General features: G+C 38.5%; 1 protein-coding gene across 7 annotated transcripts in view; it reads right to left on the bottom strand.

Annotated features, from left to right (window-relative positions):
- The window catches only part of RAD50 (RAD50 double strand break repair protein), a 230,906-nt gene that overhangs the window by 81,344 nt on the left and 134,560 nt on the right, over positions 1-15,002 (bottom strand). The window lies entirely within an intron of this gene.

Here is a 15,002-nt window from a genome sequence, read left to right on the forward strand (position 1 = left end):
TCTACCTCTCTGTCAAATAAATAAATAAAATCTTTAAAAAAAAAAAAGAAGAAGAATTAATTCCTATTCTCCTGAAACTGTTCCAAAAAAATAGAAATGGAAGGAAAACTTCCAAACTCATTTTATGAGGCCAGTATTACCTTGATCCCAAAACCAGACAAGGATACCATCAAAAAAGAATTACAGACCAATATCCTTGATGAACACAGATGTGAAAATTCTCACCAAAATACTAGCCAGGATCCAACAGTATGTTAAAAGGATTACTCACCACGACCAAGTGGAATTTATTCCAGGGCTGCAAGGCTGATTCAACATCCGCAAATCCATCAATACACGTGATACAATACATTAATAAAAGAAAGAACAAGAACCATATAATACTCTCAATAGATGCTGAAAAAGCATTTGACAAAGCACAGCATCCCTTCCTAATCAAAACTCTTCAAAGTGTAGGGATAGAGGGCACATACCTCAATATCATCAAAGCCATTATGAAAAACCCACAGCGAATATCATTCTCAATGGAGAAAAACTGAGAGCTTTTCCGCTAAGGTCAGGAACACGGCAGGGATGTCCATTATCACCACTGCTATTCAACATAGTACTAGAAGTCCTAGCCTCAGCAATCAGACAACAAAAAGAAATTAAAGGCATCCAAATCGGCAAAGAAGTTGTTAAACTATCACTCTTCGTAGATGATATGATACTTTATGTGGAAAACCCAAAAGACTCCACTCCAAAACTGCTAGAACTCGTACAGGAATTCAGTAAAGTATCAGGATATGAAATCAATGCACAGAAATCAGTTGCATTTCTATACACCAACAACAAGAGAGAAGAAAGAAGAAATTAAGGAGTCAATCCCATTTACAATTGCACCCCAAACCATCAGATACCTAGGAATAAACCTAACCAAAGAGGGAAAGAATCTAAACTCAGAAAACTATCAAGTACTCATGAAAAAAATTGAGAAAGACACAAAGAAATGGAAAAATGTTCCATGTGCATGGACTGGAAGAATAAATATCATGAAAATGTCTAAGCCACCTAAAGCAATCTTCACATTTAATGCAATCCCTATCAAAGTCCCATCCATTTTTTTTTTAAAGAAATGGAACAAATAATCCTAAAATTTATATGGAACCAGAAAAAAACCTCGAATAGCCAGAGGAATGATGAAAAAGAAAGCCATAGTTGGTGGCATCACAATTCCAGACTTCAAGCTCTATTACAAAGCTGTCATCATCAAGACAGCAAGGTAGTGGCACAAAAACAGACACATAGATCAATGGAACAGAATAGAGAGCCCAAAAATAGACCCTCAACTCTATGGTCAACTAATCTTCGACAAAGCAGGAAAGAATGTCCAATGGAAAAAAGACAATCTCTTGTCTTGGTGTTGGGAAAATTGGACAGCCACTGCATAAAAATGAAACTGGACCATTTCCTTACACCATACACAAAAATAGACTCAAAATGGATGAAGGACCTCAATGTGAAAAAGGAATCCATCAAAATCCTTGAGGAGAACACAGGCAGCAACCTCTTTGACCTCAGCCAAGCAACTTCTTCCTAGGAACATCGCCAAAGGCAAGGGAAGCAAGGGCAAAAATGAACTATTGGGACTTCATCAAGATCAAAAGCTTTTGCACAGCAAAGGAAACAGTTAACAAAACCAAAAGACAACTGAAAGAATGGGAGAAGATATCTGCAAACGACATATCAGATAAAGGGCTAGTATCCACAATCTATAAAGAGCTTATCAAACTCAACCCCCAAAGAAAAATAATCCAATCAAGAAATGGGCAGAAGACATGAACAGACATTTCCGCAAAGAAGACATGCAGATGGCTAACAGACGCATGAAAAAGTGCTCCACATCACTTGGCATCAGGGAGATACAAATCAAAACCACCACGAGATACCACCCCACACCAGTCAGAATGGCTAAAATGAACAAGTCAGGAAATGACAGATGCTGGTGAGGATGCGGAGAAAGGGGAACCGTCCTATACTGTTGGGAATGCAAGCTGGTGCAACCACTCTGGAAAACAGCATGGAGGTTCCTGAAAAAGTTGAAAATAGAGCTACCCTATGACCCAGCAATCTCATTGCTGGGTATTTACCCTAAAGATACAAATGTAGTGATCTGAAGGGGCATGTGCACACAAATGTTTATAGCAGCAATGTCCACAATAGCCAAACAATGGAAAGAACCTAGATGTCCATCAACAGATGAATGGATAAAGAAGATGTGGTTTATATGTACAATGGAATACTATGTAGCCATCAAAAGAAATGAAATCTTGCCATTTGTGACGACGTGGATGGAAATAGAGGGTATTATGCTTAGCGAAGTAAGTCAATCAGAGAAAGACAACTATCATATGATCTCCCTGATATGAGGAAGGGGAGATGCAAGGTGGGGGGGGGTTGGGGGTAGGAAAAGAATAAATGAAACAAGATGGGATCGGGAGGGAGACAAACCATAGAGATTCTTAATCTCACAAAACAAACTGAGGGCTGCCAGGGGGGAGGGGGAGGGAGAGGGTGGTGGAGTTATGGACTTCGGGAAGGGTATGTGCTATGGTGAGTGCTGTGAAGTGTGTAAACCTGGCGATTCACAGACCTGTACCCCTGGGGCTAATAATACATTGTAAGTTAATTAAAAAATTTAAAAATTTAATTAAAAAAAAAAAAAACCTCCCCAAAAAGAGCCCAGGACCTGATGGATTCCCTTGGTCTACCAAACATTCCAAGAAGAAATAATACCTATTCTCCTGAAGAGTTTCAAAAAATAGAAACAGAAGGAAAACTTCCAGACCCTATTTGATATCCTTGATATTTCTATATCAAGTGTTACCTTGATCCCCAAATCAGGCAAAGACCCCATCAAAAAGGAGAATTTCAAACCATATCCCTGATGAATATGGATGCCAAAATTCTCAACAAGATACTAGCTAACAGGATCCAACAGTACATTAAAAAGATTATCCACCATGATCAGGTGGGATTTATCCCTGGGATGCAAGGGAGGTTCAACATTTGCAAATCACTCAATGCGATAAAACAAATCAATAAGAGAAAAGAACAATATGGTCCTCTCAATTAATACAGAAAAAGCATTTGAGAGAATACAGTATCTGTTCCTGATTAAAACTCTTTAAAGTATAGGGACAAAGAGAACATTCCTCAACTTCAAAAAATCTATGAAAAACCGACGGCCAATATCATTCTTAATGGGGAAAGCTGACAGCCTTCCCCATGGATCAGGAACAGGACAAAGATGCCTACTCTCACCACTGTGGTTCAACATAGGATTAGAAGTCTTAGCAACAGCAATCAGACAACAAAAAGAAATAAAAGGTATTCAAATTGGCAAAGAAGAAATCAAACTCTATCTCTTCACAGATGACTTGATACTTTATATGGAACACTCAAGGACTCCACCCCCAAACTACTAGAACTCATATAGCAATTCAGTAATGTGGCAGGCTACAAAATCAGTGCACAGAAATCAGGTGCTTTCTTATACACTAACAATGAAAATATGTAAAGGAAATTACAGAATCAAGAATCAAGTCCATTTACTATAACACCAAGAACCATAAGATACCTTGGAATAAACCTAACCAAAGAGGTGAAGGATCTGTACTCGAGGAACTACAGAACACTTATGAAAAACTGAAGAAGACACAAAAAGATGGAAAAGCATTCCATGCTCATGGATTGGAAGAATAAACATTGTTAAAATGTCTATACTGCCCAGAGCAATCTATACTGCCCAGAGCAATCTATACTTTCAATGCCATCTCGATCAAAATTCCACCGGCATTTTTCAAAGTGCTGGAACAAACAATCCTAAAATTTGTATGGAACTAGAAATATCCGAAATTGCTAAGGAAATGTTGAAAAAGAAAAACCTGGGGGCTTCATGTTGCCTGATTTCAAGCTTTACTACAAAGCTGTGATCACCAAGACAGCATGCATGGTACTGGCACAAAAATAGACACACAGACCAATGGAACAGAGTAGAGAGTCCAGATATGGACCCTCAATTCTATGGCCAAATAATCTTCAACAAAGCAGGGAAAAATATTCAGTGGGAAAAAGACAGTCTCTTCAATAAATGGGGCTGGGAAAATTGGACAGCTATATATAAAATGAAACTTGACCATTCTTACACTGTTCACAACGATAAACTCGAAATGGATAAAAGACCTCAAGGTGAAGCAGGAACCTATCAAAATCCTAGAGGAGAACATAGGCAGTAATCTCTTTGACACTGAACACAGCAACTTCTTTCAAGACATGTCTCCAAGGGCAAAGGAAACAAAAGCGAAAATGAACTTTTGGGGCTTCATCAAGATGAAAAGCTTCTGCACAGCAAAGGAAACAGTCAACAAAACAAAGAGGTAGCCCACAGCATGGGAGAAGATATTTAAAAATGACACTACAGACAAAGGGCTGATATCCAAGATCTATAAAGAACTCCTCAAACTCAACACCCCAAAAAACAGATAATCATGTCAAAAATGGGCAGAAGACATGAACAGACTCTTCAAAGAAGACATACAAATGACTAACAGACACATGAAAAAATGGTTCATCATCATTAGCCATCAGGAAAATTGAAATCAAAACATCACTGAGATACTACCTTACACCAGTTAGAATGACCAAAATTATCAGGACAGGACACAACAAGTGCTGAAGAGGATGTGGAGAAAGGGAACCCTCTTACACTGTTGGTGGGAATGCACGTTGGTGCAGCCACTTTGTAAAACAGTGTGGAGATTCCTTAAGAAATTAAAAATAGAGCTACCCTATGACTCTGCAATTGCACTACTGGGTATTCACCCCAAAGATACAGATGTAGTGAAAAGAAGGGCCATATGTACCCCAATGTTCATAGCAGCAATGGCCATAATTGCCAAACCGTGGAAAGAGCCAAGACGCCCTTCAACAGACCAATGGATAAAGAAGATATGGTCCAGGGTGCCTGGGTGGCTCAGTGGGTTGAAGCCTCTGCCTTCGGCTCAGGTCGTGATCCCAGGGTCCTGGGATCAAGCCCCACATCAGGCTGTCTGCTCAGCAGGGAGCCTGCTTCCCCTCTCTCTCCCTGCCTCTCTGCCTACTTGTGATCTCTGTCAAATAAGTAAATAAAAAAATCTAAAAAAAAAAAAAAAAAGATTCGGTCCTTATCTACAATGGAGTATTAAGCTTCCATCAGAAAGGACGAATACCCAACTCTGTATCAACATGGACGGGACTGGAGATCTAGATTATGATGAGTGAAGTAAGTCAAGCAGAGAAAGTCCATTATAACATGGTTTCACTTACTTGTGGAGCATAAGGAATAATATGGAGGACATTAAGAGACGGAAAGGAAAAGTGAATGGGGGAAATCACAGGGGGAGACAAAGCATGAGACTATGGACTCTGAGAAACAAACTGAGGGTTTGGGAAGGGAGGGGTGTTAGGGGGATGGGTTAGCCTGGTGGTGGGTATTACATGGAGCACTGGGTGTGGTGCATAAACAATGAATCTTGGAACGCTGAAAAAAAAAAGATTCTACTATAAGGAAGGGTTTTGTCTTTTCCCATTATTTATTTTCATTTTTAAAATATCACCATAGGAATAAATAAATAAATAAATAAATAAATAAATAAATAAATAATTAAAATCACTACAGACTCCTACAGTCCTCACTTGGGACTTCCAATCCTCAACCAGGATGCCAGTTAGGTTCTGCCTTCGTCCCGCAGCTTCACCAACTGGCTTTTGTATTGAATTAATTAGGGATGAAGGAAGGTGCAGAGTTTTTACCGTGAATACTGAATTTATTTTATTTTGTTTTTAATGATTTATTTGAGAGAGTGAGCTCAAGTACAAGCGGATGGAGAAGAGGAAGAGAATCTTCAAGCAGACACCCCGCTGAGCAGGGAGCCCACTGTGGAGTTAGGTCTCATGATTCATGAGATCATGACCTGAGCAGAAATCAAGAGTCAGATGCTTAATGGACTTAGCCATGCGGGCACTTCATGAATTTAAGTATTTTTGTACTTACTGATGCTCTTATGATTTTTCTCCTTTATTCTATTATCAGTGGCAAACTACGCTGATCAATTTTCAAATATTAAACAAACCTTGCATTCCTGAGATAAACCCAACTTATTCACAGTATATTATTTCTATCTGCATATTAATGAATTTGATTGGTTACAATTTTCCTATGGCTTTTTGCATTTTTGTTCATCAGAGCTAGCTGTCTGTAGTTCTTCTGTATTGTCTTTGTCTGGTTTGGGTATAAGGATAATATTAGCCTCATAAAATGAGTTGGGACATAATTCCTCTGCCTCTCTTTTCTGAAAGAGTTTGTAGAACTGAAATTATTTCTTCCTAAAATATTTGGTAGAATTCAGGGAAATCATGATAAGGGCCTGAAGTTCTCATCATGAGGGTTTTTGTTTTGTTTTGCTTTGTTTTTTCAAGATTTTATTTATTTGACAGATAGATTACAAGTAGGCAGAGAGGCAGGCAGAGAGAGAGGGAAGAAGGCTCACTGCCAAGCAGAGTCCGATGTGGGGCTCGATCCCAGGACCCTGAGATCATGACCTAAGCTGAAGGCAGAGGCTTAACCCACTGAGCCACCCAGGCGCCCCTCATCATGAGGTTTTAAACCATTAATTTCTTCAACAGGTGCATTTTTTTCTTGGGTGACCTTTAGTAGATGGCTTCCTTAACAGAATTTGACCAGGTCATCTAAGTTGAATTACTGGCATAAAATTGCTAACAATAGTTTTTTTAAAAAACAGTATTGTCTTATTACCTATATAAGGCTTATAGGATATGCAGTGATATTGGCTGTTTTACTGTGACTATTGTTAATTTCTCTTCTTTTTCTTGATGTTGCTTATTAATGTTTTGTTTTGCTTTTTTTAGAACTAGCTTCTGGTTTCACTGGTTTTCTCTGTATTCTATTTCACTTATTTTTGCTCTCATTTTTATTCACTTTCTCCCCTTTGCATATTTTGAATTTAATTACCTTGTCTTTTTCAAGCTTCTTAAGATGGAAGCTCTCAGGTCATTAATTTTAGATAACTTTTCTAACACGATTCTATAAAATTTCTAAGCATTATTTAAATATACCCCATAAATTCTTCTGTTATGCTTTTATTTGAAGTATTTTCTAATTTCCCTGTACTTTAATCCATGGGTTATTTAGAAGTATGCTACTTAATTTGCAAACATTAGAGATTTTCCAGTTGGTTTGTTACTGATTTCTAGTTTAATCCTAGTGTACTCAGAGAACACTCTGTAGGACTTCAATTCTTTTAACTTATATACACCTGTTTATGGTCCAGAATATTTGTGAATGTTCTATGAGTGTGCTTGAAAATAATGTATATTCTGTTGTTCATTGGTGGAATGTCCTATAAATGTCAATTAGGGCTAATGTGGTTAATAGTGTTAAAATTTTCATATCCTTACTGATTTTTTGCCTCCTTTTCCTATTTTTCTACCCAGGAGGGTGTTGAGATCTACAGCTATAGTTGTGTATTTGTTTATTTCTCCTCTGGTTCCATAGATTTTTTTTGTATCTTCTATATTAAAGCTTTACACTTAAAACTGTTATATCTTCTTGGTGAACTGAACGCTTTATGATCATAAAATGTCTCTTTTTACCCCACTAACATTGCTGGTTCTGAGTATACTGTTTGATATTAATACAGCTACTTCATATAATGTGCCACTTCAATTGGCATATTTTAGGGTTTTTTCCCCCCATCTGTTTACTTTTAACCTATCTGTATTGTATTTAAAAACACTGCTACTCCTTTTATCTGGGTCTTTTCTTTTATTTTGCATTTTTCTCATTATACTTATGTTTTCCTTTACAACTTCCTATACACTTATAAGACTGGTAATAATGTTTTAAGGCTGTCTGCTAATTCTATCATCTCTTTCATTTTTTATCAGATTCTGTGAGTGAATTTTCTACTGGCTAGGGGTTCCCTGCTTCTTTGCATGGTTGGTAATTTTTTACTGTGAATTTTACATTGTTGAATAAAGAATTTCATTTTACTCCTTTAATGAGTACTGAACTTTGTGCAGGCATGCAGTTGAGTTTCTCAACATTTGATCCTTCTGACCCTTTTTTTTTTTTTAAAAGACTGTAAAGGGAGATGTAGAGCAACCTTTACTCTAAGACTAATTTAGTATCGTTTCCCCTTAACCTCAAGAAACTCCTTTAAGATTTCTTGTGGCACAAGTGTGCTGATGAACAAGTAATTGTCATTTCCTTAAAAAAAAAAAAAAAAAAAAACACTAAAAATGTACTCCATTTCATCTTTATTTTTTGAAGGTATTTCTGCTGGATACAGAATTTTAAACTAAGTTATATTCTCCAGCACTTTATATTCTCCTGGCTTTGATGGTTTTTAATGACAAGTCAGTCAGTATTTTTCTCCTCTGCATAATGTTTTACTTTTACCTCAGTCTGCTAAAATCATCTTTTTATCTTTGGTTTTCAGTAGTTTGAATATAATACACCACATAAATGTGTTTACGCTATTTGTGATGTGTTGAGCTTCTTGAGTATTTTTTCATTTTCTCTGTTGAGATTGTCCTCCACACATATGACCTATTTCCCTTTAAACTGCTGAACTTATGTATCCTTGTCTGCTAATTCCAAAATCTATTACCTCTAGTGCTCGCTTCGGCAGCACATATACCAAAATCTATTACCTCTAGATCTCCTTCTATGTGTTTTTTTCCTCCCAGTTATGGATCACATTTGCTTCTTCATATATCCACTGATTTTTTTTTATTACATCTTAGACTCTCAGACACTGTAGATGCTACACTGAGAGTCTGGACTGTGTTGACTTCCCTTAAAGTGTTGAGTTTTGTTTTAGCAAGCAGTTAATTTACTGGAAACACACCTTGATTCTGTCAAAGCTTATTTTAGATTTGCTAAGAAGGTCCTTCTGAGGTCTCAGAAGAATGCGAGGGTTCCAGAAGGCTTCCCTACTCTGGCATATCAAAACTCAAATGTCACCAAGAAGTGTGTAACCTCTACAATATTCATTCAGCTCACTGTCCCACTCCTCCACCTCAGTAGTTGATCTCTGTTAGCCTTCACTGAATCCTATCCTGGACACACACAGCTTAGTATCTAGCCAAAGATTCAACAGTCCCTTACACTGATTTCTGGTGCCCATCTCTGCAAAGCAATCCCACTCCTGTATCTTTCCCACAGTCTTCAGCCATTTCAGTAAACCCACACTTCTACCTACCTTTGTCTCATCTACCTAGCAATACCACTATTCTCCGCTGGGTTCTAATCCCATGTGTAGAAAGCCAGAATGAATGCATAGTCACATCATGTATTTCTCTTTTCTCAAGATCACAGCCCTACAGCATTTATTGCCCAATACCTAAAAACAGTTGCTTCAGTTATATGTTCCAGTTTTACAGTTGTTTATCTTGGAGCAAATCCTGAATTTTTTTTTGAATCACAGACCATCTTTTGTTGGCCTTTTAATAACTTTGAGGCATGAATCTAACTTTGATATTAATTCATCAAATCATTCAAAAAATGAGTAAGCACAGGGGCACCTGGGTGGCTCAGTGGGTTAAGCCTCTGCCTTCGTCTCAGGTCATGATCCCAGGGTCCTGGGATTGCGCCCCACATCGGGCTCTCTGCTCTGCAGGGAGCCTGCTTCCTCCTCTCTCTCTGCCTGCCTCTCTGCCTACTTGTGATCTCTGTCAGATAAATAAAGAAAAAATCTTAAAAAAAAAAAATGATTTAAGCACAAATTTATTAAGAACTTGTAACTTTCATGTATTGTTTTGGTTCAAAAACGAAGGACATTTTTTCCTTTGAAGTATGGAAGACAGGTTAAATAGAAGAGTAGAAAAAGGTGTGTCAAATATCATATTAAGAGACATGCAGGATCCTTTGGGAACACAGAGGAGGAGCATCTAATCTACCTTGGTGAGTTCTGGGAAGGTTTTCCAAAGGAAGTGAATGTTTCAACCGAGAACTGCCAGATGGGCAGGAGTTAGCCCAATGAAAAAATTTGAGTCACTGAACAATAAAGTAATTTCAGAAAGTATGGTGCAGAAAATAGGGAAAAGTTGAGTAAAGACAGGAAATGACTAATGACTAAATGACTAATAATTAAGAGCCTTCTAGGGGCACCTGGGTGGCCCAGTGGGTTAAAGCCTCTGGCTTCAGCTCGGGTCATGATCCCAGGGGATTGAGCCCTGCATCGGGCTCTCTGCTCAGCAGGGAGCCTCTTTCCCTTCCTTTCTCTCTGCCTACCTGTGATCTCTGTCTGTCAAATAAATGAATAAAATCTTAAAAAAAAAAAAAGAGCCTTCTAAAACATGTTAAGGGCTTTGGACTTAAGGCAATGGAAAGTTACTGAGAGGTTTAATCAAGGGTAAATGCATGTTGCAGATATGCATTTTAGACGAATCACTTTGCCTTCAGGATAAACAAACTGCACTGAGACGACAGGAGGTAGGGAGTATTCCAGGAGGAACAGGAAGTATTCCAGGAAGACAGCCTGCATAAGAGCTTCAGCACTGAGGATGGAGTTAAGGAGGGAGAAGTCACTGTCCTGGCTGCTCAAAAGTTGCAGGATTCAAAATTAATACACAGAAATCCACTGCATTTCTATACATTAATAACAAAGTAGCAGAAAGAAAAATTAAGAAAACAATTCTATTTATAATTACATCAAAAAGAATAAAATGCCCAGGAATAAGTTTAACCAAAGAGGAAAAAGACCTATACTCTAAAAACTGTAAAACAATAATGAAAGAACCTGAAGATGACACCAACAAATGGAAAGATATGCCATGCTCATGGACTGGAAGAATACTATTAAAATGTCCACACTACCCAAAGAAATCTAAATAGTCAATGTAATCCCTATCAAAATACCAACAGCATTTTTCACACAACTAGAACAAGCAGTCCTAAAATTTGTATGGAATCATATACAGAAGACCCTGAAAAGCCAAAGCAATCTCTGAAAGAACAAAGTTGGCAGTATCACAATACCAAATTTCAAGAAATACTACAAAGCTGTATTAATCAAACAGGATGGTACTGGCACAAAGATAGACACACAGATCAACAGAAAAGAATAGAAAGCCCAGAAATAAACCCATGCTTATATGGCCAATTACAACAATCTACTGGACAGTTACATGTAAAGCAATGAAACTGGACCACTTTATCCATACACAAAAATAAACTCAAAATTGACTAAAGACCTAAATGTGAGATGTGAAACCATAAAACCCCTAATAGAAAACATAGTAATCTTGAGGACATCAGCGTCAGCAACATATTTACAAATATGTCTCTCTCTTCAGCAAAATGGAATCATATCAAAATAAAAAGCTTTAGTACAGCAAGCAAACCATCAAAAGAACAAAAAGGCAACCTAATGAATGGGACACAGTATTTCCAAATGATATACTGGACAAGGGGTTAGTATCCAAAAACTCATACAACTCAACACCAAAAAAATGAAATAACTGGATTAAGATATTTTCCCAAAGACACAGAGATGCCAAAAGACACATGAAAAAATGCTCCGCATTATTATAAGAGATATGCAAATCAAAACCACAAAGAGACACCACTTCACTCCAGTCTGAATGACTAGTATCAAAAAGGCAAAAAATATTAAGTGTTGGTGAGGATGTGGAGAAGGCAAACCTTTGCGCACTGTTTGGGAGAAATGTAAACTGGTACAACCATTGTGGAAAACAGTATGGAGGCTCCTTAAAACAGAAATATTATATGATGTAGTAATTCCATTAGTGGGTATTTACCCCCCAAATGAAAACATAATTTGACAAGATAAAATGCACAGCTATGTTTTGCAACATTATTTATAAGAGCCAAAATATAAAAGCAATCAAAGTGTACATCTACAGACAAACGGATAAAGATACCCACTGGGAGGAATGGGGAGGTGGTCTAGCGTGGGAGGCCAAAGCAGGATGGGAAACCATCCACGTGAAGGGACCAACATGAGGAATTGGAGCCCAAGCAAGGTGAGGAGGGCATTCACATGGGGTAGTATTAGTCCAGCACCAGGTGTTGGGAGCCCTACTACAGTGATGGGAGATTCGGTACAAACACCAGGATTGATCAAATAAGTAAATACATTAACAATATAGTCAATTCTTTTCTTCTGTTTTCACTCTATTTACCAGGCAATGGATTAAATCTACTTTTCCAATTTACTCAGCCCTTGATGAAATCCAACTTTCCAACTTGCTCAGTGCTTACCACTGAGCTGCTAAACTAGACAGAAGAAACACAATTATGATGACTGGTCTTCCTACAAACTTTCACCCTCAAACCTCAAGTGACCCAATGACACCATCATGTAACTCTGTAACACTTCCCTAACCAACTTAGCTCTGAGCTAAAAACTACCTTACAGGGGCACCTGGGTGGCTCAGTGGGTTAAGCCTCTGCCTTCGGATTAGGTCATGATCCCAGGGTCCTCTGCTCAGCAGGGAGCCTGCTTCTCCCTCTCTCTCTAACTGCCTCTGCCTACTTGTGATCTCTGTCAGATAAATAAATAAAATCTTTAAAAAACAAAACAAAACTACCTCACTTTTTCAAGCCTCTATAAACCCCTTCTCCCACATTCAGCCAACAATTTAACTTTTTTCCACTGAGAACACAGAAACAATCCAAAGACAACTGACTTATTCTCTCACCTCTAAACTTAACAATTATGTACTGTGCCTGCCATCCTCTTAAAACCGATAAACACCTTATACTCCTATTAACTCAAGTCATGGATCTCATTTCTCCTTGCCTACTCCAGGATTTAACTCTGCAATTATCCCTTCTGCATCAATTTGTTTCCTCTGCCCAAGGTCATTTCTATCAGCCTAGAAATGCTCTATCCCAAGTATATATGCATTAACCCATATTAATCCCACATGGGTTAAATCCTATAGTGTTTAAAAACACAAATATGGGAGCAATTTGTGATAAAGAAACACCTGCAGAAATAAGCATCTGGTTAATTTATAGTTATCAACCAGAAGCAAAACAAAGCTGATGAGATGCAGACAACAGAGTTGAGATGTGAATGAGGTCAGAGAATGAATGGGAAGGACTGAGGTAGTCAAAATTTGAAAGAAGTAGAGGAGAAAGGGGGAAAGTAGGCAAATGGAGCAATATGAAAATAAAAATTCCTGAGAAAAACAAATGAAGACAGGTAAGAAAGACTGGTGAGGAGCAGCCAAAAAACTCAGGTGTTTAAGACAACATAAACAGTATTAGGTGCAGGGACAAATTAAAGCAAGGAAAAGAAAAGACAAGAGAAGCTGAATATGTAAGAGGAGATGAAATGGTAAGAAGAACATAGTAGGATGGGGAAATTGAGGGGATGTAGGCAATTCAGGTGAGGGGAATGACTCCCTCCATAACAGGTATAAATGACTCAGGAGAGAAGAGCTGATGAAGAGTGTGGGTGGGAGCTCAGAACTGGGAATGAGAGCAGCTGAAAAGGGGGTAATAAGTGAGGAAAGCTAAACGACCAAGGCCAGAAAAACGAGAGGGAGGACATGAGCAGACAGCTGAGAAAAACAGCTCTAGAAAGATAAAGCATTTGCAAGGGGAATGCGTGATAGAGTGAGATTGTCAAAGATGCTAGAGCATCAGTCAACATAGAAACATCCAGAAAAATAACAAAAATATACAAGACAAAACAAAACCAGAATAGTCAACAAAACTTTTTTTTTTTTTAAGATTTTATTTATTTTTTTGTCAGAGAGAATGAGCACAAGCAGAGGCAGAGGGAGAAGCAGACTCCCCGCTGAGCAAGGAGCCTGATGTGGGACTCGATCCCAGGATGCTGGGATTCTGACCTGAGCCGAAGGCAGCTGCTTAACCAACTGAGCCACCCAGGCGTCCCAACAAAACTCTTCTTGATTGTGCAAACATTTTCATCTACTTCCTTCCACTCAAAGCAAATTCATAAAACAACTGTGTTTCACTTTCTTATCTCCTGTTTTCCCACATTACCGAAACTGGTTTTGTCAAGATGACCAATGACCTCCACGTAGCCTAACCTTCCTGACTTGAGCTATCTACATTATTTGACACAGCTGACATCCCTTTTTTTCTTGTTAACACTTCATCTTCTTGTCTTCCAAGACCCCACCCTCCCAGTTTTCCCTACTTTACCACATATCTTTTAGCATCTTTTGCAGGTGCCTCCTCCTTGTCCCTATTTCTACAAGTTAATGTGCTCTAGGTTAAGATTTTCTATCTTGGGACACCTTGGTGGCTTAGTCGGTGAAGCATCTGCCTTTGGCTTAGGTCATGATCCCGGAGTCTTGGACAGAGACCTGAATCAGGCTCCCTGCTCAGTAGGGAGCCAGCTTTTCCTTCTGCCTGCTTCTCCCATCCCTGTGCTCTTTCTTAAATAAATAACACCTTAAAAAAAAATCTTCCAGGGCACCTGGGTGGCTCAGTGGGTTACAACCTCTGCCTTTGGCCCAGGCCATGATTCCAGGGTCCCGGGATCGAGCCCCACATCAGGTTCTCTGCTCAGCAGGGAGCCTGCTTCCTCCTCCACTCTCTCTCTGCCTGCCTCTCTGCCTACTTGTGATCTGTATCTGTCAAATAAATAAATAAAATCTTTAAAAAATCTTCCATCTCTTCTCTACAGTCACTCCTTATGTGATCCTATCAGGCTTTAAGGCTAATTACAGATAACTGACTATATACATCAGTGATTCCTAATTTTCTTTCTCTAGCTTGAAACTCTCTCCTGGACACAACTTCTATTTGTCTACCGGACATTTTAGATATCTAACACATTTCCCAAATTCACACGTTTAAACCAGAGCCACCCAAATTTCCTTTTCCAGAGTTTCCTCATTGTGATAAACAGCGACACTACTTTATCTGGTTTTTCAAGTCAAAAAACTTGAAG

This window comes from Mustela erminea, chromosome 3, assembly GCF_009829155.1.
Source record: "Mustela erminea isolate mMusErm1 chromosome 3, mMusErm1.Pri, whole genome shotgun sequence".
In the NCBI taxonomy this organism is placed as follows: Eukaryota; Metazoa; Chordata; class Mammalia; order Carnivora; family Mustelidae; genus Mustela; species Mustela erminea.